At 43.7% G+C, this 26,850-nt stretch overlaps 1 pseudogene across 1 annotated transcript; it reads left to right on the top strand.

The window, feature by feature from the left end:
* Positions 1–16,685: 16,685 nt before the first annotated feature.
* On the top strand, positions 16,686–26,069 carry LOC148454234 (uncharacterized; annotated as a pseudogene). The gene is made up of 3 exons (XR_015874824.1): positions 16,686–16,716; positions 16,850–16,912; positions 22,627–26,069. The product of XR_015874824.1 is annotated as an uncharacterized LOC148454234 (transcript).
* The last annotated feature ends 781 nt before the right edge of the window (positions 26,070–26,850 follow it).

Below are 26,850 nucleotides of genomic sequence, written 5' to 3'. Positions count from 1 at the left end.
GACCAATAGATGGCTTGTAATTCACATTATATCAAAGAACATATTCTTTATAATATTTAACCAAGTCCAGCAAAATTAGGATTCCTCGTGATTTAATATGAGGACTGCAATCACACAGGAGAAGATTCCAAAATTAGTGACCTGGCCAGCAGTGTCACCAGTATAGTAAGCTGACAGGTGAGGGTGATGGTGATGGTGCCTGTCAGAACAAAATAAATCACTCCAGCAGTGAAGCATGAACCACGGGTTTGGGGGGAGGCAAGATGGTGAAGCCTGTGTAGCAGGCTGAGTGAAAAATCAGGCAGGACAACAACTACAGCCACAGGAGATAGAAGGGAAGCAGCGCAGCCCAGCCCAGCCCAGCCCAGCAGAAGTCAGTGCCTGCTGAGCTGGATTCTCACCCTCCGGATGAGACAGCCCCAGGCTTATCAGAGCACCGTGCTCCCTCACATCCCCCCGCAGCAGGAGTCAGCCAGTCCCCACCAGGAGCACACGCAGCGTTTGAATCAGGCAGTAGAGAGCGGGACTCGGAGGAAGAAGTCTCCCGCGGGCAGGGCCGGCTCCAGGTGTTCCAGCACCCTGTGCGAGAAATGTTGGAGCCCCCCCCCCAATTTACATTTGAAGCTGAATCACCCCATTAGTAATGACTTCTGCACAAATGTTTGCTTGTTTTTATGACAGTGCTGAGCAAAGTTACTTGCCACAGAAAAATCTTGAATAGCCTCACACAAGAACTGGTTAAACTGTCCTATAACTTTCACATGAAACTGTGACCATCTGACGATAGCTATCTATAAAGGTGCATACTACAGTATATAGATGGCAGTACACATAAATAAAGTAAATAATACTTCATTAATTACCATGAAAAAATTTTTTTTAATCAATAATAAGTGGTGAAGAAACAAATACCTGCCTACTCTTTACCTAATCCTATTCCACTCAAATATACACAAACTCCTCATCCACACCGAGAGCTTGCTGCAACTATTTACACCTGGACAAACACTGAAAAACTGGAAATAGGATCTTTTCCAAAGACAATTATCTTAAGAAAAAAAAATATTTTATACTTGGACCTTTGGAATTATTTACTGACACACACAACACACATGCTTTGGTGAAAATAAAATGGTCACATACACACAGCTTGTATTAAAAAATGAGCTCCACATATTTATATTACATAGTACAGTATTTTTTAAATACATATCCTCAATACACAGGGAAGCTGGGAACTTGTAATTGACTAATCTCCCAGCCTGACCTGCATGGGACTGAGGGCCACTAGCTGGACCTCGTCTTGCAGAAGGCACCAGGGTGTAGGGGGGGCCCTAAAACACTGTATTGTATAGTGGATAGGACAGCCCTCTCTCATAGATATTGAAAAAGGGCAGCTAAAAAGCTGTAAAATGGCAGCTAAAGTATATTTGGATTCTTTTCCTCTAGTCCAGGGGTGGGGAACCTTTTTTCTGCTGAGGGCCATTTTGATATATATAACTTTATTCGCGGGCATGGTGCAGATGTCACACGGGGCGGGGCCACAATCTCTGATGATTACAGCAATGCCTGGAGTATCCTGAGGATGCTCTGAGGAGCTGTAAGGACAGCGGTGTGACCGTTTGAAGCGTCCTAAGGATGCTCCAGGCAGCACTGCTGCATAGATTTTGGCTGCAGGGTGCTATTCTAGGCACCCTGCTAGCCAGACGAGGCTAGCAGAAAAAAGCTCTGAGGGCCAGACCAAATGATTCCGGGGGCCTCATGCGGCCCCCGGGCCTGAGGTTCCCCATCCCTGATCTAGTCTAACAGGAGGCAATTTTGAAAAGATTTGAATTCACTGAAAGGTTATTACTACATCAAATCTGACTTTCTAGATGTATTAGTTACAGCCTGGTGTGCCTGCCAGTGCCAGCCCATGAGTATAAAAAACAGTGAAGTGTGTTGTGTGGAGTGCACAACACACTTTACCGTTTTTTTTACTCATGGGCAGGCACCGACAGGCAAGCTGTAGGTGGTGGGGTGCGGCACGCCAGCAGTGCACACTGCGTACACACACGCACACACAGCCTGCCTGCCAGTGCCAGCCCATGATGAGCGCATTCACTTACCGAGGCCGAGCGAGTCTTAACAGCCCTGCTGGAACCTCCCATTACCAAATGTCTAGTTTCGCCTATGAACATTGATGATAAGCCAGTTTTGTTAGAGCTTTTATTCTTTGGCCTGGAAGATGCTGAGTGTTAGCTCTTGTGTAAACAGGTCTAGTTGTTACTTGCTGTGGTAGAATCTATGTTTCAATGAAATGTCACTGATTTAAACGTGGCAGTTTTAGTAAGTAACTATGGACCTTATTCTCAGACGAATGCTGGAAAAGGCAGGCGGACCTCGTGGATATCTGCATACTATGCATGTGCCGTAAAATAAAATTGGTGACTGAGTATGTACAAGACCAGGCATAAGCACATGAATGGCGATTGCAAATGTGTACAGATATTGCTGGAGCGTTCTTTCAGTGAATTGGGTGTTTTTTCTGGGCGGTAACTGGGTAGCGACTATGTTAGCAGTAGCTTTCAATATTGACCAACTGCACAATGAAGTTCCCCTCCTTACTGCATTATTAGTGAAAGAGAATATATAATGTAATTCTATAAGTGGTTAGTTAATCTATCAATAACATTTTATAGCAAATTGCAATCACTCTCATTCATCTTAACACTTAGGGATGTAGGAATATTTTAGGGACACTGACTTCCATATTGCCAATACGTCCATACAGCTTCACATGCTGTCAACCCAACATGCCCTATAGCCTATATGCCAGAATATAATTAGTATGTCCAATATAGCCAGTATGCTTATTTAGCCTCACAAGGGGATGAGTCAATATCCCGACCACTGGAATCCCGAAGGTAAGTAGCGGTGTTAGGGGGAGTGTTAGAGTTAGGGGTTAGGCACTAGGGGGAGAGTTAGGGGTTAGGCACTAGGGGGAGGGTTAGTTTTAGGGTGCGGGGAGGGGAAGATTAGGTTTAGGCATCCCATCACCTCACTAGCCCCAGTTATCCAAGATGTGTTTATATATTATTACATAGTTGTATATGGGGACATATGAGGGTATAAAATATATCCTCATACAGCCATTTTCGCCCCTCATCCCCTTTACCCTATATTGCATAAGGTACTGCTCTTACTCCTATTCTGCTGTGGCTACAGCAAGTCAAATTGTGGTATAGACACAGCGCCTGCAGTATTGAATTGTATTACACCACTCTGTACCTCTTATTCCCTCTCTCCCCAGTTCCCCTTCTGCTTAATTTAGCGCAGAAAGCATGGGGACAGAGGAGGGAAGGTCTGTGGCAATTATTATACTTCTCTCAGCCAATATGCCAGCCTCAAAACACAATGATTCACACAGTACCATGTACTATTAATGGACTCTCCTTTAACCCTGAACTACATTCAACCTCACTGATGCAGGAAACAGCAGTATATTCCTGACTCCTATCAGAGTGTGGTACTGTGATGTATGTGGGAGAGATTCCTAGGTCTCTGCTTTCCCTATGGATCCAATTATCACATGGATGTCCAGTAGGACACCAATACACAAATGTAAGTTGGATACTGTTGGCCTTCTAAAAATGACAAGAGGAGAGAGGTGGGCAAGGCCTGAGCGTCCAAAATGGGAGGTTGTGGCTACTATACTAATACTGACCGTCTCCGTCCATCAGGCTCCGCTGCGCTCCGTGTCCACTCAGTGCTCAGGGCGCAGACTGGTGACATTGAGCCTCACGCAGTGGTCCCGGCCGGTGGCTGTCGGTCCGCCCGTGCTAGCACTTAAGCCAGTGTCCGCCGTCATCGCCCGCCAGAATCGGAGCTACGCGGGCAGGGATGGCGTGTGACGTCACACCCAGCCCGCCCAGTCCAATCTTGGAGGAGGGACTGGCAGCGGCTGGTGGTGTTATAGGGCGGCTGTGGCACCATGGGTGTGTCCAATGTGAAAGCGCAGCAGCGGGGTGGGTGGGCAGAGCCCGGCATGACAGCACACAGCAATGACAGGGCCGGCCAGGGAAAATGGCAGCAGAAAATCGGCGCGCCCACTGTAGGTGGTGCCCTTGTTCGGCCGCTCAGGTGGAACATGCCTAGAGCTGGCCCTGCCCGCGGGTAAGTGTGCAGCAGCAGGCCGCTCCGGCGGCGGGGAGAAATCAAGGCCGCGGCTTCAGCACGGCACGCAGGCCCCAGCGCCGGACACCACCAGCGGGGACCAGGAAACGATCCGGCTGCAGCGGGGATGTCCAGGAGCAGAAGCCCCACGAAGGCAAGGTAAGTAGGGGTGAGAAGGGGCCTCCAGTATTTAATAAGGCAGGAGCTCCTGAGCCTCGCGTCCTACCCGATCGGCAGCCAAGCCACGCCCCAAACTTCCATTTTTTTTAAAGTAAAAAGTATTTGGGTTTGATTGTATTAATAAGCTATTTATTGGGTTGTTAGTCTTATCCGGATATTGTTTGTATATATTTATTAAATGAGTAATGACGAGTAAAATCCTTAATGTGAGTTATGTGGTGCTGGACAGCTTTAAAACGTCCTTTATGAACATTTACTCACATTACAATGTAGTGAAAAAAATTGTTGTAGTCCAGGACAACTAAGCTACGGCACCTCTGCAAGTGTCCAAAAGACCACCCGGGTGCCCCTGTACACAGATTATAAATGCATGCTTTAGGTTTTTAAGGTGAGGCAAGAAACTTTGAATGTGGTAAGATGATGTGTTTAACTGGGTACACCCCTGATTTTTTATTTTTTTTTAGCTATATGTCAGTGAACGTAGGGCCTGATTCAGCCCTGCACGCAAGCGGGTGGATTGTGTGCCAGTGCGTGCATGAGCCTCGGAGCGAACGCATAAAGCACTTCCTCCTGCGCTCGCATCCAGAAGGGGCGGCAATGACACCCTAGCGCAAGGGTCTTGTCGCAAGCCCGATGAATGCGATGGTGTTGACCATGGCGACCATCACCTGACTGCTCGTTAAAGCTGTGGGTGGTCACCCACAGCTTAGCGAGCGACTAGGAGGCCAGCTTGAAAAAAAAAAAAAAAAAACCCTGATTCAGAGCGAGCGCTCTGTTGTAGGTCTTAAAGGCGTCATTTGTACCACGTCCACATCCTCTTCACCCTGTGATTCCAGAAGATCTGGTCTGAAGTATGGTCCGATATTTAAAAAAACACCTCCACTGGTTGTTGGTCCGACGTTTTCTATAGAAAAGAGACAAAATAACACTTTTTAAACAAATAATTCTGAACATTTATACAAACTACAACTATTTGCTATTATTTTAAAAATAAAAACAAAATCTATGGAGTGAAGTACTCTATTTTTAATGGTATTGAGTTTAGACCTAAAATGATTAAAAAATATTTAATCTATTGCCTAAAGGTTCCGAAGAGTCTTGCACACCTATGCACAAATCTTCTTGTGCATAGGTGTGCAAATCCTTTCTTCAAATCCAGGTCCTCTTCTTATTTCTTCAACAATCGAGACTTCTAATTAGGACAAGGGTAAAAATAATAAAAATTAGGCTATTAAAAGTTATAGAATAAATTACACAAAATATAACAATCAACACACTACTGTACTATGTATAATATGAATGAAGATCAACTGTGGAGGATCCTCCCGGAAGACTTTTACCCGTGAGCAATGTACAATAAACTTTTTTTTTTACAATTTGGAACTGCAGACAATTTTGACAAACTGTAACAAATCTTTCTATTTCAAATGTCATTCTAATTAAAGAATATTAATAACAAATCAACTTGGTGTTTTTAAGTGTGAAAATTTTACCCTCGATCCTTGTTTGAGTTCGGGGTGTTTGTTCCACAGATTGCACGACGCTCGCATGTCTTTCTTCTTCTGGACGCCTGGTAGGCCTGATCCTGGCGGTTTGATGTGCTTTGTGCCGAGAAATCCCCTTTGATGTTTTTCCAGCTGAAGTTTTTAGAAAAAAAAACAAAAACAAATAAAAATTGCTTATTACAAACAAATACCCAAAGCACAAATTCTTACTTTTTTCATTTGAGGTCCCTCTCGGCACGTCAGGAGCATTCAAACTTGTCCTCTGAACTATGGATACTGCTCCTCTGTCTTCAGTTCTTCCTCCAGTCTTTTGGATTCTTCTTTGAGGAATTGTCTCTATTTTTATTATATTAATTTTTGTTGTAAATATTGTCAAGGTAATGTAATAAACAATTAAAAAAAAAAAATGACAACTTACCGTCCACAGTAGAAGTACCGGAGTCACGGCTATCTATTAAGCCACTGACACCAGAAACCATTATTGGGTTCATCTGTATGCGAATCTTCTCCTCCCATGGCAGCCAATGAATGGAAAGTTCTGGTCCACCGCCAGTTCCTCTCTCGTGCTCTCTCTGCTTGTTCATCTTCTCCTTTGTTTGGCGTTTGCAGTCTCTGTACCTATAAAAAAAAATTATGAAGTCAGGTAAACATTTAGACCAAGATAAACAGGTAGACCAAGAAATCTAACATCTTAAGATTTTCCATGCGTCATGCAAAATTGATCCTTGACAATAAAAAAACTTTATTATATTCAAAAAAAATATATAAAACAATGTACTTTCTAATCAGCGTAAGACCAGTGATGGGTGTAAATTCCATTTTGTCCATGCAACAATCTGTAAATAAAAACTAAAACCATTTATCCTTTACGTTTACCTCTTCTTGCAAACTGCTCCATCACGTGTTTGGCCAGATGTTGCTGTAACCCTCGAGGCTATCTCATCCCAGACTGCCTTCTTCTCCCTTCCAGTGGTACTCTGTTCTCGTTGTCCGTAGATGTTCGCGTAGTGACGGTGGACTCCTTCAACGAGGGTGTTATTCTCCGATTCACTGAAGCAAATTTTTCTTTGTTTTTCCTGTTGTCTGCAAAGTATCTGCTGTCCGAGGCAAGAAGGAATTTTAAAATACAACATTTTATTTGGGTTTAACAACATTTTTTAAAACATACTTTAAAAATTTCAGATTAGTTTAGGTTAAAAAAAAAAAAAAAAACATGCATTTTGAATGGTACACAAGGAAAAAGTAATCATCTGAAAAGTGAAAACTGACAGGTGGGTTCAATCCTTTAAAACAAACAACATGGTTCCTTCGTTAAAAAAAAAAATCAGCTCACGTGGGAACTGTCAGTCACCGGAGCCAATCAGTGAGCGCACTACGGTCAGCGCGACCGCTAATTGCCTCACGAGACATGCAAGCTCTGTGCAGTCCCGTCAGCAGCCATTCGGGAGCTATCAGTATGTGTGGCAACACACATACTGATAGCCGGTACATGGATTGGGTAAGATCGTTCTTTTGTTTTAAAAATGCCATGGATTACTGCGGAGACCAGCGCCTGGATATAGGAGAGTATGAAATCTTTCTTGCCAGGCCAGTCATCACAGATTTCTACTGGACAAGGGGACCAAAACATCTGGTATAGGTAAGTATGTGTGAATGGGTAGGTGTGTGTTATAAAGTTATACTGGACACGGTGTGTGTGGTTTTTTTTTATAACTATTTATTTTACAGTGAAGTTACAGGTGCCGCATGTCTGCTGGTACTTGTAGTTCCACAAGTGCAAAATGGCAGGCATGCTTGCACTTGTAGTTCCGCTGTAAAGTACAATAGTATTACATTTCTTGGCACCCCCAAAAACCCCAATTCTCATTGCTCCAGGGGTATGGGGAAGAGCCCCGGGCTTCAGCGTAAGCCTGTGGTGCTCAGGAGAGGGGGACCCGACTCCCCCGAGATCACTGGCTTGCACTGACCATCTTGGGGTGCTAATGCTTTGGACCTGGAGCCCCAGGGATTGGGTCTCCGTGCTGTGGCATTACACCTCAGTCAGTTGGGTCTGGTGCTGGTCTTAAATATAGGGGTAACCCCACATCTTTTTTGCCCCCTATATTTAAAACCAGCACTAGTCCCTGCAGCCTGGTGTTGGTTTCTAAAATACGGTGGAACCCTACACATTTTGTTCCCCTTATTTTTAGAAACCTGAACTGGCTGGCAAGCCTGGGGCTGGTTTGGCTTCTGGTGGGGGGAGGGGGCCCTATGTAATTTTTTTTTTCACTTTTTTCCCGTTTTTTTACAGGTAGAAACAAAATGGGTAATTTAAAAAAAAATTCTGGGAAACACTGCAAAGATGTGTAGACATAAGGGATGACTATGGGTACCCCCATTTTTTTTTTCCTGAAGGATAGTCAGGGTCAGTAATAGCCGCCGGCAGGTGCATTTTTGCAGAATTTATAAAATTACCTTTAGGGACTTAAAAATATATTTACGCCCATTTTTATGTACCCCAAATTTGACGGTACCTCTTTTAAAAATGAAATAAAAAATATAAGTGCTCTTCTGCATCACTTCTTCAATGTCGGGAAAAATCCACCTGCCGCAATCTATTTAAAAAGCCGTCTTGTTCCCGTAGTGATTTGGACATCTTTAGGGGGGTCCTACAATTATTTCCCGAAAATTCCCTTTTTTTTCCCACAAACCAAATTCGCCGGGTCCCGTTTTTGCTGCTTTTAAATTGAATAAGGGGATAAAGCGGGCATGCGCCCGATACTTTATCCCAGGAAAAGTTCCGATGTGGAGCGAAAAGTCCAGCACTGACTTTTTGCTCCCATATTCAAGACCCCTCTATAATATGTGTTTTGGATTTTGCAGCCGAATTCAAATTTGCAGCCAAAAGTCCCTGCTGGACTTTTCCCTCCACATCGGAGCTTTTCCTGGGATAAAGTATTGGGCGCGTGCCCGCTTTATCACAGTATTCAATTTAAAACTTACAAAACGTGACCCGGTGAATTAGGATCAGCAATAAAAAACAAGATTTCTCTGGAATTAATTGTAGGACCCCCCTAAAACTGTAAAGACATGGGGGATCACAATGGGTACTCCTGTTTTTTCCTGCAAAAGAAAGTCGCCATTTTAAATTGCAGCGGCAGGTGTTTTTTTTCCCACAATGAAGAAGGGATGCAGAAGAGCACTTAGGTTATTTTTTTCGTTTTTTTAAGTGGTCCCTTCAAATTTGGCCTACATGAAAATGGGTACTAGCAAATTTTTATATCCCTAAAGTATTTTTTAAATAATTGTGCAAAAATTCACCTGCCGCTAATAACCTCTTCTAGAAAACTCCTGCCGCATATTTGCAGAATAGCCCTGAACCTATTTCCCTATTTTTAAAATCTGTTTTGACTATTATTTTTGCAACCCAAATTTAAAATGTAATTTTTGGGGGTGTCCTGATTTTTTATTTTTTTTTAAAGATTTTTAGACACAGTTCATTTTTAAATGTAATTGCCAGGGGTGCGCGCTATTTTTTTTTTAACACTGCACCTCTAAACCCCAATTCTGCACTTTTTTACGCCATGTAAAACATGGTGAAAGGTTATCCCCTTTTTTTTTTCAAAGACTTTTCAAACATGGAAAAAATCTTTGAAAATTTAATACAGGGATAATTGAAATAGGCAAAAATGCCGTCATTGGCGATAATTTATCCCCAATTCCGACTTTTCACTCAAAATAGAATACCCCTATTGTTTTGGTGTGAAAAACAACATTACCTGTGAAGGCTGATAGCCGAGGTCCTGTGATGACGTCGTCTCCACCGCACCACTCTCCCTCTGTCTTGACCCATCTTCCTGTTACGCCTGCCACTCGTCACCGGTGTCCGGAGTCTGATCAGAGGATGAGGCCGAGAGGGGTACTCGGTGTCTCTTCTCCGTTGGCATTTCTTATCTGTTCCTGAAAAGAAAATCAATTATTAATGTGTTTTTACAGCTCAAGGATTTAATATGCAAGTATATTTTCATATGATGCTCTTAGCCTAATGCCTGAAAAACAATTAAATACACCTATAAGGGTGTACAACTAAATTTATATTAGAATAAGTCAGTGTGCTATGGGCAAAATGTACTAAGTTATAAAATACAGGAAAAAAAATTTAAAAAACAGATTGCAGTGTTTAGTGCTAGTGATACTACGTCAAAAAATTATAAGCCCCACAATTGGATGCCTGAACTTTTGAAAATGACGTTACGCAAGAGCAACCTTTTTGTTTGGCCTTACAAAATAGGCAAGGCCCTTCTGTTTGAGACGCTGCCACCTAAGGATGGATCTGATCCCTGCCTTTTGCCGCTGCGCCCCAGAACCATCAGCGCTTGCACAAAAGAACACCATTGGCCAGTGGTGCTTAACCGTGGCACTCCAACAGTTGTGGAAGTACTTGTGGAAGTACTTATCCCAGAATGCACTGCTACATTTATGCAATAACAACATGCTATAACAGTGCAAGTGCATGCTGGTAAAAGTAGTTCCACAACATCTTCAGTACCAAGTTTAGCCAGCACTGGCATAAGGACTTTGCATTGTTACAACCATGAAAACCCCCATACTTGCCTACTTTTGAAAAAGCATTTCAGGGAGATTGTGAAAGCAGCACCTATGAGCACATGTTACAGTGGGCGTGTACTGCTACATCTGAGAGGCGTGTCCTAAACCTGACTTACATCCAAATGTAAACCCAGCCCAAAAGCAATTAGTAAGATCTATTTGTTGATGAAAACACACTAATACTTTTCAGAAATTCATAGGGATCATTGTCCCATTTGAATGTATATACAGTCAGGTGCATAAATATTGGGACATTGACAGAATTTTCATATTTTGGCCTCTATTCACCACCACAATGGCTTTGAAATGAAACAAACAAGATGTGCTTTAACTGTAGACTTTCAGATTTAATTTGAGGGTAATTACATCCAAATCAGGTGAACGGTGTAGGAATTACAATGGTTTCTATATGTGCCTCCCACTTTTTAAAGGGCCAAAAGTAATGGGACTATCAACTCAAAAGCTATTTCATGGACAGGTGTGGGCTATTCCCTCGTTATTTCATTATCAATTAAGCAGGTAAAAGGTCTGGAGTTGATTCTAGGTGTGACATTTGCATTTGGAATCATTTGCTGTCGACTCTCAATATGAGATCCAAAGAGCTGTCACTATCAGTGAAGCAAGCCATCGTTAGGCTGAAAAAGCAAAACAAACCCATCAGAGAGATAGCAAAAACATTAGGTGTGGCCAAATCAACTGTTTGGAACATTCTTAAAAAGAAAGAACGCACCGGAGAGCTCAGCAACACCAAAAGACCTGGAAGACCATGGAACACAACTGTGGAGGATGACAGAATAATTATTTCCCTGGTGAAGAAACACCCCTTCACAACAGTTGGCCAAATCAAGAACACTCTCCAAGAGGTAGGTGTGTATGTGTCAAAGTCAACAATCAAGAGAAGACTTCACAAGAGTGAATATAGAGGGTTCACCACAAGATGTAAACCATTGGTGAGCCTCAAAAACAGGAAGACCAGATTAGAGTTTGCCAAACAACATCTAAAAAAGCCATTACAGTTTTGGAACAACATCCTATGGACAGATGAGACAAAAGATCAACTTGTACCAGAGTGATGGAAAGAGAAGAGTATGGAGAAGGAAAGGAACTGCTCATGATCCAAAACATACCACCTCATCAGTGAAGCATGATGGTGGTAGTGTCATGGCGTGGGCATGTATGGCTGCCAATGGAACTGGTTCCCTTGTATTTATTGATGATGTGACTGCTGACAAAAGCAGCAGAATTAATTCTGAAGTGTTTTGGGCAATATTATATGCTCATATTCAGTCAAATGCTTCAGAACTCATTGGACGGTACTTCATAGTGCAGATGGACAATGACCCTGCAAAAGCAACCAAAGAGTTTTTTAAGGCCCAAAAGTGGAATGTTATGCAATGGCCAAGTCAATCCCCTGACCTGAATCTGATTGAGCATGCATTTCACTTGATGAAGACAAAACTGAAGGGAAAATGCCCCAAGAACAAGCAGGAACTGAAGACATTTGCAGTAGAGGCCTGGCAGAGCATCACCAGGGATGAAACCCAGCGTCTGGTGATGTCTCTGCGTTCCAGACTTCAGGCTGTAATTGCCTGCAAAGGATTTGCAACAAAGTATTAAAAAGTGAAAGTTAGATTTAGGATTGTTTCGTTTGTCCCATTACTTTTGGCCCCTTATAAAGTGGGAGGCACATATAGAAACCGTTGTAATTCCTACACCGTTCACCTGATTTTGATGTAATTACCCTCAAATTAAATCTGAAAGTCTGCAGTTAAAGAACATCTTGTTTGTTTCATTTCAAAGCCATTGTGGTGGTGAATAGAGGCCAAAACATGAAAATTCTGTCAATGTCCCAATATTTATGCACATGACTGTATATCTGTTTTTTTAATATAACAGCTTCATAATGGGGGTAAGGATGAAATGAGGGAGATTGCTAGACTCTTCAGGGAGACAGGGAGATTGCTACTATTTCATGGAGTCTCCCTGATAATGAGGGAGAGTTGGCAAGTATGCCCTAATCCCTGCAGCATCACATCTGGACAGGGATCCATTGAAAATTTATGGTACATATGTGCCAGAAAAAAGTATTGGTGCACCCCTCTATTTTCAAAGGGACATAATGCACCCAGAAAAAAGGAGAATGGCCACATGAGGAAGGGCCAGGAAAAAGATTGGAGAGGCTAGGAGATGCCGAGGATTAAATAAGAGGAAGCTACTAGTCTAGCTACGGCCCTGACGGTAACAAACCGCAGTAAGTATATGAATGGCAGCCCACATTTACCGCAACACTAAACTATTGTTAAGTTCACTCTACATGATCACATTTAATACAAAAAAAAAATGGAAAAAAATCTTTCACAATTAATCAGTGCTTTATAAACATTCTAGGTACTGAAAGTGTACATATGTTTTGAAGGAATATGGGATTATAGATGTACATCACTGCCTATGTGAGTGCATGGGGCATGTGACTGCTTGGTATTGCAGTGCATGTGCTTACAGGGGACAAGGCACTATAGGCTTACTAATTTGGCTATGAGTACATGTAGCATGGTTGATGTTAGTATACATGTGTTTACAAGGGACAAGGGCACTGTTGCTGTTCAATAAAAAGTATTGGAGTTCATGGGCCTGGATGGACTTACAAGCCAGAGGTCACTATTAATTAACAACATTGGTTGTGACAGTGCCAGGGTCAGGGTGCTATTAGTATGCATGACTTTACATAACAAGTCTTTAACCTATGGCCCTGCAACTGCTGTGGAACTGCACATCCTATCATGCCCTGCCGCCATTTTGAACATAACAGCACTAAAATTGTGGCAGGACATCCTGGGATCTGTAGTTCCACAGCAGCTGGAGGGCCATAGGTTAAAGACTCGTGCCTTACATGGTGGGGTGTGTGTTAAGAGGGGAGGGGGTGATTTTGTAATACTGCAAAAAGTATAAGGCTCAGGGTGTGGCTAAGGGTAGGGTCTCTAGGCTATAGGGACCGATTGCATATACCTGTGCAAATAGGAAAAAAAACAGATCTTTTTCTCCACGGGCTGGCTCCTCTGCTCCCAGTCGCTGTCTTCTCTCCTCTGGATCCTGGATTGCTGGTCACTGCTACTGCTGCTGTCTCTCTTGCTAACTTTGTTCACCAACAGGTGCCCTTGTCAGCAAGCCAAATTGATCAGGGACACTGCACTCTCCACACTGCAGGCTGATCAAAATGGTGGCTCACCAACAGCCAATCAGAGACTTATATAGCCGGGAGAAAAGGGCGCCAAGCCGCAGATAAGTTTCCGCCCCCCTTGCAAATCCGGGGTTAAGTTTCCGCCCACCGTCAAAAGTCCCTTCCTCCCGATACGCGGCATTGACCACTTTCCGCGTCTTTGGGCGTTTCGCCTATTCCAAATTGAATTAGGCCGAAACGGACCCGACGTAAAGTTTCCGCGACCCGCGATGACTGCGGAAACGGGATTCCGCCATCATCGGCGATAACGCGGCTCCAAATTGAATAAGGCTGTAAGTCTCAAGAGTCAAGACTTACCGTCCTTGTCGCCTTGAAGAATGCTCCTTTCTTCTGGCTTCTTCTCCTCCAGGTCGGGCTGGCACTGCTCCTCACGCATCACGGCTCCTCTTCCTTCCAGCAGCTTGGTGTGATGTCATGAAGTCACGCGCGCCGACAGCAAAGAGTAAAAAAAGAATTATTGAACTGGGGCAAACACAGGATTTTCTGGGGGGAAGGGGTTCTAAAATAAATAAATATATATATATATATATATATATATAAAACAATAGAAAAAGAACGCACTTACCAGGGCTTCTCTTCAGGTTACAAAAAAGTTAGCAACCTACTTTAATATTCATGGCATAATAAACTTGTCACAGAGTCGACGTTTCGACCACACAAACGCGGTCTTCATCAGGACACAAGCAGGTAAGGCACAGGACACACATGCACACCCTCCATCTCCACCACATTATATACCCTTAGCAATCAATGTAAGTCATGGCTCCACCCCCACCATCCCTCCGGGACCGGAAGTGACAATTGCGGGATGGAAACAGCCTAACAAGCATAAAACAGCTAACATACAATTGCCGGGCTCACCTCTACATTAATCAGACTCCCATTGAAGCAGGCACATTCAGACAGGGACTAAATAGACTGTGCTTATAGTCACATCCCTGTTGCAGGCCGCGCACTTCCGGTATGCATTCCAGCAATACCGGAAGTCATGCGTTCCATGTCACTTCCGGTTTTCGTGCTAATATGTCTGGAAACTAAGCTGTTGTTTCCAAGTTCCTACAGACTAATCTATATACAGTATCTATCTTACTTAAAGAGGCCAAACATTTTAGAATCTCATGTCATTCAGTCTTAAAGTTTTTAAAACGCGATTTAGCCCAGTAATTCCTTTTTAAGTCCTCTTATGGGGACTACATCCAGCAATCACAATTAATAATGTATAACCAAACATATATATCCACATATAAGCCTGTATGGCGATATTCCAAAGGTACAACCATGGCTTTAAGGAGGGTATAGCAACATTAATCACAAATATCAGACATAATACAAAAAACACATAACCTGGTAATTAAACCAATAATCACCACAAAAAACTAATGTAAGATAATCAAAAAACATAGTGAGTATCTGAGAGCAGACATGTTATAGTGTTATTCCCAAAAAATAGAAACACTTGAAAAACAATAGAAAAAGGTAATAGAAAAAAGTCCAAGTCAGAAGTGTTGGGCAGTAGTAGACAATATTTAGATGAAATGATTCAAATAATTATATTCATTAAGCCCCATTGGGGCCAATGTTCCCAATTTATGTATCCAAAATTATTCTTTTTTTTTTAAAAGTAGAAGGTCACGATCACCACTTGCAGGAGGCGGGATCCAGTCAATCATCATATACTTTAATGATGCCACTTGATGGCTTTTAAGCAAAAACAGGTTTATCCGTATTTTGTTTATCATGTGCCAATCTAATATCAGATCTGTGCTGGGCCATACGTTCGCGGAAAGATCTCACAGTTTTTCTGACATACATAAGGCTACATGGACAATATAGAATATAAATAATGTGATCCATTTGGCAGGATAGCCGATATTTAATGTTGATTCGTTTCCCACTGTGTGGATGTGGAAAAGATGTCCCAACTAATAAGGCTCTGCTCGTGGTGCAGCCCAGGAAACGGTAGCATCCATTTTTCTTAGACAGCCAACCCTCTTGTTGTTTCTTCAGGGTCATCCTATTGGTCCTATACAAAAGATCTTTCAAATTAGTTCCTCTCCGTACACTTAATAGAGGTGGCTTGGATCCAAGGCCCTTTAAAACTGGGTCTGTCTGTATGAGAGGCCAATGTTTCCTCACTGATTTTTGCACTGCACTTAGACAAGTGTGTGCCATCGTGGGCATTACAGGGATCCTTAGATCTTACGTCTTCATCTGTGGAGGCCAGTTTTCTTGCCTTGGTGAGGCATCTTTCAACTACTTTCTTAGCGTTGCCTCGTGCATAAAACCTTTGACAGATCTCAGTCCGCTGGGTCTCCATCAAGTTGGGTTCAGAGTTATTCCTGAAAACCCGCAAAAACTTTGATATCGGTAAATTATGCTTTAGTCCATCTGGATGATGACTGGTGGCTAGTAATGTGTTTTTGTCAGTAGGTTTTCTGTTTAACATATAGGCCAACTGACCTTATTTTTTAAAAATTGATACATCGAGGAAATTCATTCGTTTACCATCTATTGCACCTGTAAATCGTACAGGGCTATCAAGTGAATTTAAAGTGTCCATCATCATATTGAAAGACTGAATATTGCCCTGCCATACAACAAAAATATCATCAATATAACATCGATAATGTATAATATTATCCTGATAGTGAGACAAAATATGACGCCATTCGTATTGGTCCATATAAAGGTTTGCATAGGCTGGGGCCATATTAGACCCTGTTAAGGAAAATAAATGGATCCCAGCAATCCTATCCTGCAATATAATTTATTTGTTCTCATAGGCAATATATAAATGTGTTTGTGACATGCGTGACAAATAAGTTGGTCTTTCTTTGCTTTTGGTAAGCTTCATCACGCTATTTCATAAACCCTGCACCCTCTATCTCGAATACAGTAACAGATGGCTTTCGATAAGGATCACCACCCTGGAAGCCTACTTGGATTGGTCCAGCCATGGGTGGAGGGGTGCTGGAGTGTGTGTGTATATTGTAAGCTGTGTGAGTTGAGCAATGGAAGCAGTAGCAGCGGCCGCACATATGATAATTACCTGTAAGTGAACTGTGTCACTTAATTGTAATCATTGCTTCTGCAAGAAAACAAATACATATTTCGATTTGACAGCAGCTGTTTATGTTGTCTTTATTTTCCACAACAATTTGGTGCCGAAACCCGGACCTGAAAGCAACTGAAACGGAATCAGAACAGGAGCGGAGGACTGGAGACTAGACTGGAGCCATTCAAAAAGGTGAGAACATTTGTGTCTCTCTCTCTGCTCTCCCTCCTCCGATCCTGAACCCTCTGTTTCATTGTCGTGCGTACAGGTCCCAATCGCCTGAACAGCTGTGTTTTGTGTCCTAACATCCTTTGGATATGCATGTGTGAGTGTATGTGGATGTTGGCACATCGCCACATCAGCGTGAAAGAGGTCCTTTACGGCTGAGTGATTGCGCTGCCTCAAGACGCACCTCCACGGAGAGAGCATGGTGGTGGCAGGGTAGTAAAAAATAAGAGGACCCCACCGTCCTCGGACACGAATGTTTTCTGTTTTCTGAGTTTGTCAAGTAATACTGTCAATAACATTGTCTAACTGGCAGAGTGACAAAAAAAGGTCATAGGAGAATAAGTGTTGGTGAGAGTAGTGGTCTTTGCCGGTCTGCCTGTCTTGCTTGTCAGTACAGATCCCTGGGCAACCCCCCTCACCGGGGGCTCTCTCCTTGGAACAGGAGCGATTCGATCTCTGATCACCTCCTAACGTGCTGACAGCTCCGGGTACACTGGCTTTGCATTGCTTATCACTACACTGAAGGGCGTGTCCCGAAGCTGCAGTCTTGTGAGCTGAGTCTCTCATGAAGAATCATATTTCTGGTGTAGAAAACCCCTTACTTGCATGGTTTGACATAGATAACATTAGAGGGCAGATATTGTTTGGCATCTGTTCCTTGTTGGTTTTCATTTGGCTCTGTTGGAAAAGTTGTAGGGACCAAAAGTGGGGATTCGCTGTGTGGGACTTCCCCTAACAGCCAATAGCCATATAATATAGTGCTGTGGGAAAACTGAGAGAGGGGGTAAGAGCCTCCTCCACCATAGCCGGGCTATGGGAAACAGTCACAGCAGACGAGGATTTGGCCGATCACCAATTCAGAGTAATGGGCGTCCTGAATCTCCTCGTACCCCACAGGAGGATATGAATAAGAAATATGGCAAATGGGTCAGCCGGCATTTACCTAAGTGGGGCAGGCTGACTAGGGGGATGGATTGTGGCATCCTAAAAGAGGGAACCTTTGAGTTATCCCGCTGGGCAACTCTCTACAAAAATTATAAAACAAAATTAACAGAGCCAAATGAGCTGCCAGCATGGAGCAGGTGGATGGTAGAATCTTATAAGAAACAGCAAAAAGCCCATGGTACTTTTACATTAGAAACAAAAAAGGAGGGGTCAAATCAGCGAGGGGGGGAGGCACAGCCAGAACAGAATGAGGAAGAGGGAGAGGAAGTAGAACAACTAGCAGTATCTTTAGTAGAACCCACTGCAGTTAGTCTGGAGACCTCTCATTTAAGCACCCAGGGAACTCTAATACGTGAAGGGACAAAACCAAAGAAGCCCCCTAGTTTCAAGGCAATATACCCCACTGCAGACCTGACATCCATAATAAATCCTGGCACTCTACCACCACCTAGGTATGCGGAGTCCCAGGTCCAGGCTACTGCCCCTGAATATGCACCTCCTCACTCTACCCCCACCTCTTGGCAGAATATATCTGATCCAAGGGGAGGAAGGGTTTTGAGTGGAGTGGAGGGTGAGCTTCTCATCACTCCCAAAGTAACTCAAAATGAGATAGATGAGATGGCTGAGGAACATCGCTTGTCTCAAGCCTCAGCTTACCCGGTTAGAGAGCAATTTATCCCTGGTACAAATGGACAGGCAGATCGGAGAGTGACCCAACATGTCCCGTGGACACCTGGGGAGATGAAAGGATTTCTTTCATCTGTCCCTAAACCACGAAATAATCCATATGGGTTTGCAAATGAACTGCATAATATTGCAGTCAGTTACAATCCAACATGGAGAGATCTGCTACAGATAATAAAATCAGTAGCCGGACAGATCGACACTGCCGCTATTTGTACCAAACTCACCCTACCATCAGACCCATCAGAACAAGAGAACACTCCCCTTAGGGCATTAGAATATGTTACCCACATAAAGGGCAAGATTGGGGAAGTGTTTCACCCACACTCCTGGGTCCGGGTAACCAATATTCAACAAAAGGTTAAAGGAGCAGTGGAGGATTATTTTGAGAGATTTAGACAGGCAGTAGAAGAAGCAGGGGGGGATTTAGAGGAGCAAGGTATGGGAAAGATGCTGACTGCCACATTAGTCTCGGGACTTAATACAAGCTGGTTTCAGCCCATGCTGACTGGCGAGACAAATCAGTCCCGGCACTAATAAATGTAGCCAGCTCAATCCAGAGAAACATACAAGAAGTACAGGAGAAAAAGGCCCAGAAGGTGATGATAGTTGACACCTCCAGCAACCCCCAGAGGGGTAGGTTTAGAGGGAGGAATAATTGGGAGCCCAGAAGAAAGAAGTGCTACAATTGTGGAAAACAGGGCCACATTGCAAGGAACTGTCCAGCTCCAAAAAAAGGAGGGCAGGACAGCGCCTGACAGAGAGGGCTTCCAGTGTTACCAGTCATCTCTGAGAGTAGGGGGGTGATGCCTTTGTCCACTTGACCCTCCCTGAAATGCCTTTTTACTTGGTGGAGTGCCTGGTGGACAGCAGAGCAGCACGTAGCGTTCTCAAAAGATCTGAAGCCCCAAATTTTTAAATTTCAGGATTAATAGATGCTGTAGGACTGGAAGGTAACCCCATCACACTGAGGGAGACTGCAGAGACCCCTGTAAATATAGGCCCAGTCAGCACCTCCCTTTCCTTTGTTCTCAGTGACACTGTCCCTTGCAACTTGCTGGGAAGAGATGCACTGATGATTAAAGGCAACTATTCAATACATGGAGGATGGGCCTATTGTGACTACATCTGAGGGATCGGAGGACCAGAACACTCTGGAAAGTCTGGTCCCTCTGATGGCAGTTCAGCATCCTCCAGATCAGGAGATCTCTCCTGACCTGAGGGATGTACCCCAAGAGGTATGGGCTGTTAAGGGTTGACCGGTGGGCTTGATCAAGCAGGCAGACCCAGTGGTCATCAAGCTCAGACCCGTAGCTAAATTACGCAGGGTTCCTCAGTATCCCCTTAGTGCGAAGCAACTTAATGGTGTGAGAAATCAAATCAAAACCTTCGTGGACCAGGGGACCCTGGTCCCTATAAAATCCCCAGTCAACACACCCCTATATCCAGTAGCCAAGCCTGGAAAACCAGGCCAGTGCCGTGTATGCCAAGATCTGCGGGCAGTGAATAAGATTATTCAAGAGGATGCTCCGCTCGTCCCAAATCCTCACACTATTCTAGGAGAGATCACACCAGACGCCTCCTGGTTTAGTGTGATAGATTTGGTTGATGCTTTTTTCAGTGTACCTGTTTGCCTTCACCTTTGAGGGACAGCAGTATACTTGGACTCGGTTGCCACAGGGAATGGTCTCCTCACCGTCTAAATTTGGTCAGGTGATGAAACAAGTCCTGGATAGGTGGCAATCGCCAGCAGGGGTCACTATTGTATAATATGTTGATGACCTCCTGCTGACAGCCACCTCAAAGGAGCAGTGCATTAATGCAACCGCTTCTCTACTTTCCCACTTGAGTGTTGAAGGATGCAAAGCATCCTCTAGCAAGCTACAATTTTGTCAGGAAAAGGTAATTTTCCTAGGCCACTGTATTTCACAGGGCTCTAAACACATAACTGTGGACAGAGTCTCAGTAATACAGAAAGCGCCATACCCACAGAGTGCCAAACAAATCAGAGGTTTTTTGGGATTAGTTTCATATTGCAGACAATGGATACCAAACATGTCTCAAATCGCTGCCCCCCTATACGCTCTGACCACTCATGCTGGATGCATAGAGCTGTCTGAGGAAGGAAAACAGGCTGTGGACCAGTTGAAGGCGGCCATACTCAGTGCCCTCTCACTTGCACTCCCAAACTACACTAAGCCATTCAGCCTGTTCTGTCATGAACAGGAAGGACAGGCTTCGGGAGTACTTACTCAAAAATATGGAGGGAGACAGAAGCCAGTAGGGTACTTTAGTACCAAACTGGACTCAGTGATTTCAGCGGTCGCCGCATGTGTAAAGTCAGTCGCATCAGCAGCCCTGCTAGTTGAAAAGACTGCCAATATTGTCCTGGGGAATAGACTATTTCTTATGGTTCCCCATACTGTACAAGCAGTTCTCCACAGCCTAACCACCAGACACTCTCTGCTGCCAGATTGACCAAATATGAAATTTCTCTGCTTGCACCATCTAACATCACTGTACTTCGGTGCAATGTGTTAAACCCAGCTACCCTTTTACCACTCCATGACACGGGAAGTGGGCCGAGCCCAGAACATGATTGTGAGCAGGAGGTGGAACTCTTCTACACCCCTCCCGGTCCTGTTCTGGACGAGCCCATTCCGAATGCAGAAATGACCCTCTATGTAGACGGGTCCAGACTACAAAAGCCAGAGGGAGGGTTTGCTGCAGGTTTTGCTATAGCAGACGACACCTCTATTTTGTACTCTGGGCAGAATGTACACCAGGATCAAGTGCTTCAAAGTGCAGAATTGATCGCCCCAATCAAGGCATGTGAACTGGCGGAGGGAAAGACTGTAAACATATATACAGACTCCCGCTATGTATATGGAATTATACATGATTTTGGCTTTCTGTGGAAACATAGAGGCTTCCTGACATCCAGTGGGAAAGTTGTAAAACATGCAAATCTGATCCAGGACCTTTTAGAAAAGGTAACATTGCCTAAAGCTGTAGCAGTTATCAAGTGTCAAGCACATCAACGAGCAACTGATCCTATAACTATGAGTAACAGAAAAGCAGATGAAGGAGCCAGGCAGGCAGCCATAATGCTTCTCCAAGAATCCCCAAAAGATACAGAAAGTATGTCAATGGACACCCTAATAACCCTGCAAAATCAGGCAGGTCCCCAAACACTTGGCAAATGGAGGAGGGCCGGGTGCAAACAAATAAATTATGTTTGGAAACAAGGAGATGGTCGATTGTGTGCACCCACATCTCTGTATCCCATTCTAGCAAGCTTGTCTCATCTCCCCTCACATGTTTCCAAAGGGGGAATGATTGCTAGTGTCAATAAATTTTGGTTCGCACCGGGCTTTCCACAGTTTGCAACAGAGTGGTGTAAGAAATCTATGATTTGTGCTAAACACAATCCAGGCAAAATGACTAAGGTAGAAATGAAACACCTTGTAAAACCTGACTACCCGTTTCAAAGGTTGCATATAGACTACATTCAGCTACCAAAATGTGGGGTCTATGAATTTATATTAGTGTGCGTGGATATGTTCTCGTCATGGGTGGAGGCGTGGCCTGTTGCCAAGGCAACCGCCGTGGTAACAGCAAAGAAATTAATATCTGAAATCGTGTGCAAGTATGGACTACCTGAGACGGTAGAATCAGACAGAGGAACGCACTTTACATGACAGGTATTTGTGGAAATGTTAAAAGGGTTGCAAATTGAACAGCATCTTCACACTCCATATCGTTCTCAGGCGTCAGCCAAGGTTGAGAGAGCCAATGGCGTTTTAAAAAACAAAATAGCTAAGATATGTGAGCAAACAAAACTTACATGGTTACAAGCGTTACCGATAGCTCTTTTTGCTATTAGGCATACCCCAAAGGGATTACATGGACTTTCACCGTTTGAGATACTGTTTGGCAGGCCACCACCAACAGGCCTTTTCTTTCCACAAGAATTACATGGACAGTACGCCTCTCTTACTGATTATGTTGTTCAGCTTAACAAGCAACTGACTAACTTGCATGGAAAGGTGTTTTCTTCTTTACCAGATCCACAAGACACATCTGGAACCCACCACCTACAACCCGGAGACTGGTTGGTAATCAAAAGACACATGAGAAAACATCATGAACCCCGATTTGACGGCCCATTCCAGGTGCTACTGACCACAGCTACCTCAATCAAGGTAGAAGGGAAGCCTAACTGGGTACATGCTTCTCATTGTAAGAAAATTAACTTTCAGGTCAATGGCGCAGACCGGCTCCAAAGGGGTGAGGCCGCTCGGGGAAAAGGGGAGCAGATGGACTGCTAAGATGCGCTTGTTGTTCTGCCTGCTCGGTTGTGCTTTATATCCTTGCATGCAGGTGAAAGGAGAAAAACAAAAGAACTCTATATGGCTCCTGCATCAGCAGACGGCCAAGCAGCTGAACTCCACTAACTGTTGGATCTGTTCTCATGTTCCTGCCAACCATAAAGGAATCCCTTTGCTTGGTATCCCTATATCAATGAACGATCTTAACCTCACAGACTATAGCTATAATGTTGAATTAGATATAAATCACACTGCTCACAATGCTATCTCAGACCTAGGAATATACTTAGAAATTGCTGGTATAATCTCTCCACCCACTATGTGTATAGGGCCTATGTACGTTAACCATGTGGCCGAACTAAAAGGTCACCTAGTCAACTTGCCCAAGGTAAATGTTGGAGAAACTAATTGTAGGAATGCTACCTTAGTGTTTAATATGGAATACAAGGAAGCTACATGTGACAAGGTGGATGGGAACTGTAATAATCAATGTTGGTGTGCAACTATGAAAGCTCTTTGTGCCCCTAGGTGTGCCTGTCCTGACCAGAAGGATGAGGATGATGTGGAGTGTAGGACCCAAATGTACAAAAATATGGTATGGTTTCAGAGCTTGTTGGGAAACCATGGTAAGATAATTCCCAGGGTATTGAAGCAAGGGCTTTATTATATTTGTGGTAATAGAGCCTACTCCTGGCTTCCTATGGGGGCATGGGGTAACTGCACTATATGAAGAGTTGTACCAGCCATAAGGCAACGTGCAAATGTCTCTTTTCCCAATATAATAGAAACAGGCCCTAGGGAAACTCGATACAAGAGGGAATTGTTTATTACAGCAGATAAAGCCTGGATGTGGTTCCCTGCCTGGACAGGTTGGGGAATTGAATTAGCAAATAAATTGAATAAATATGCAAACATTATGGATGGGATGATTAATGAAACCACAAGTGCCATCCATGCTAGAAATGAAGAAATGGCCCAAATTAGGAAAGTGACCTTACAAAATAGAATGGGTCTTGATTACTTGTTAGCCATAGAGGGAGGAACTTGTGCTATCATAGGTGAGGAATGTTGCACTTGGATTGAGGATACACATGACCCCATAGAGGCGCACATGAATAAAGTAAAAGAATTACAGAAAAAAACTAGAGACATATCCAAGGAGGGATGGAATCCCTTCTCCTGGATGGGGACAATTGGTGTCTGGTTTAATAATATGTTGTCAGATCTGATAAAACCCATAGTGATAGTGATAGGATTGATTGTATTTCTTTTGATTGCTTGGAAAATTCTAATGTGCTATATTTTGCATTGCAGGAAAGGTGTGGATCCACTCATTTAATAGGAAGAATGATAACAGCCACAGAGATGACCGTCTGACGGCCTAGCCCAACTGCCCATATCTTCTGAAAGATCCCTCAGCTGTTGTAAAGATCTGGGTGGAAGACATCATCTCTGAAAGAGGGTCCCGCAGGTGCACTTTGTCAGTTTGGACACCGCCCAGAGGAAGTTTTCCCCCTTGCGAGTGAGTTCGACAAGTCAGTCATCTTGATTCCAGCTAATTCACCGAGTGGTCTCTGTGCCCTAGTGCACCTCCGGCTGCTGTTATAGTTCTTATTGATAGAGAGTGTTTGTGTGAGATTGCTTAATAAAGATGTGTGAATGCTGACCTGGATGGTGGCAAGGGCGGTACTTTAGCCAGAGGGTCCTTTTGCTCATACCCTGTCTCAATTGCACTTTGTCATCCTATAAGACCTGGGGGCATCAGAGTACTGGGTGGGCCTAATCCGCCTGGGAAAAGCGGCTGCTATAGGTGAAGACATTAACCTGCGGGTGCAATTGACTGCGGGGTATATGGCAACAGAGTCAGTGTAGTCCCAGTTGTCTAGGTGGTGTGGACTATCCCATCACCTTCCCTATCTCAGTAGTACTGCCATTGCTGCCATTTCAGGTGGTGTTTATATGTGTGATAATGAAATTATCAAAAGGGTGAGAATTGTTAAGGAAATAAATGGATCCCAGCAATCCTATCCTGCAATATCATTTGATTGTTCTCATAGGCAATATATAAATGTGTTTGTGACATGCGTGACAAATAAGTTGGTCTTTCTTTGCTTTTGGTAAGCTTCATCACGCTATTTCATAAACCCTGCACCCTCTATCTCAAATACAGTAACAGATGGCTTTCGATAAGGATCACCACCCTGGAAGCCTACTTGGATTGGTCCAGCCATGGGTGGAGGGGTGCTGGAGTGTGTGTGTATATTGTAAGCTGTGTGAGTTGAGCAATGGAAGCAGTAGCAGCGGCCGCACATATGATAATTACCTGTAAGTGAACTGTGTCACTTAATTGTAATCATTGCTTCTGCAAAAAAATAAATAAATATATATTTTGATTTAACAGCAGCTGTTTACGTTGACTTTATTTTCCACAACAACCCCATAGCCATCCCAGACTTCTGCATATAGTAATTATCCTCATAAAAAAAATGATTACATTCCAACACAGTTCTTAAAAGTGTGAGTAGAAATTCAATCGGTGGCCCAACGTATGGGCCAAGCAACAAGCTCTGGCGAACTGCCTCTACACCACCATTATGTGGGATGATGGTGTAGAGGGAGCAGACATCCATCGTGGCCAGGTAACATTCATCAGGGATACTGGATAATGCACCTATAGCTTCCAAGAAATGACTAGTGTCTCTGGTATATGTCTTAGAACTTGGAAACAACAGCTTAGTTTCCAGACATATTAGCATGGACACCGGAAGTGACATGACCGGGTGTATGGAACGCTTGACTTCCGGTATTGCTGGAATGCATACTGGAAGTGCGCGGCCTGCAACAGGGATGTGACTATAAGCACAGTCTATTTAGTCCTTGTCTGAATGTGCCTGCTTCAATGGGAGTCTGATTAATGTAGAGGTGAGCCCGGCAATTGTATGTTTACTGTTTTATGCTTGTTAGGCTGTTTCCATCCCGCAATTGTCACTTCCGGTCCCGGAGGGATGGTGGGGGTGGAGCCATGACTTACATTGATTGCTAAGGGTATATAATGTGGTGGAGATGGAGGGTGTGCATGTGTGTCCTGTGCCTTACCTGTTTGTGTCCTCATGAAGACCGTGTTTGTGTGGTGTCGAAACATCGATACTGTGACAAGTTTATTATGCCATGAATAATAAAGTAGGTTGCTAACTTTTTTGTAACCTGAAGAGAAGCCCTGGTGAGTGCGTTCTTTTTCTATTGTTACATTTTTTGATACCAGATGGATATCAGTGAATGGTCACCCTAGGCATTTTTTTGGGTCATTAGAAGTGAGTGCTGACCCTTTCTGGATATATATATATATATATATATATATATATATTTACACACACACACACACAAATATATATATATATATATATATATACACACCATGTATATAATATATATAACACACATATATACACATTAACCCATACATACATACACATATACACGCTAACACATATGCAGTATAAACACACTAACACATATATACACAGTAACATACATACCCAGGTTTGATATGAATAGCCAGCGGCTGAATAGCCTCCAGTTCAAATACTAATGCCAGAAGCCCAATCATCTACAATCCTGACTGGGCGGTAAGTACCCTAACCCTTCCCCTCTCCCCCCTAACCCTCCCTTTTTGGTGCCTAACCCTAAACCCCCATTCCCACAGCCCAAACCTCACCCTCCCCAGGGAAATGCCTATCCCTAACCCTCCTCCCCATAGCCTAACCCTCCCCGGGGGGGAGCATTTAAGCCTAACCCCCCCATCCCAGGCTAAGTATCATACTTACCCATATACTTATCTTCGGGTTGGTGGGGCTCAGAATGCTGATGTCAGTATAATGATGTCTTCAGAATATCGTCATCAGCATTATGCTGGGCACCGGGACTCCGGCGTCGGTATATCGA

This window comes from Taudactylus pleione, unplaced genomic scaffold (genome assembly GCF_031769625.1).
Source record: "Taudactylus pleione unplaced genomic scaffold, aTauple2 ptg001021l, whole genome shotgun sequence".
NCBI classification, from domain to species: Eukaryota; Metazoa; Chordata; class Amphibia; order Anura; family Myobatrachidae; genus Taudactylus; species Taudactylus pleione.
This window is presented reverse-complemented; position numbering and strand designations above follow the sequence as displayed.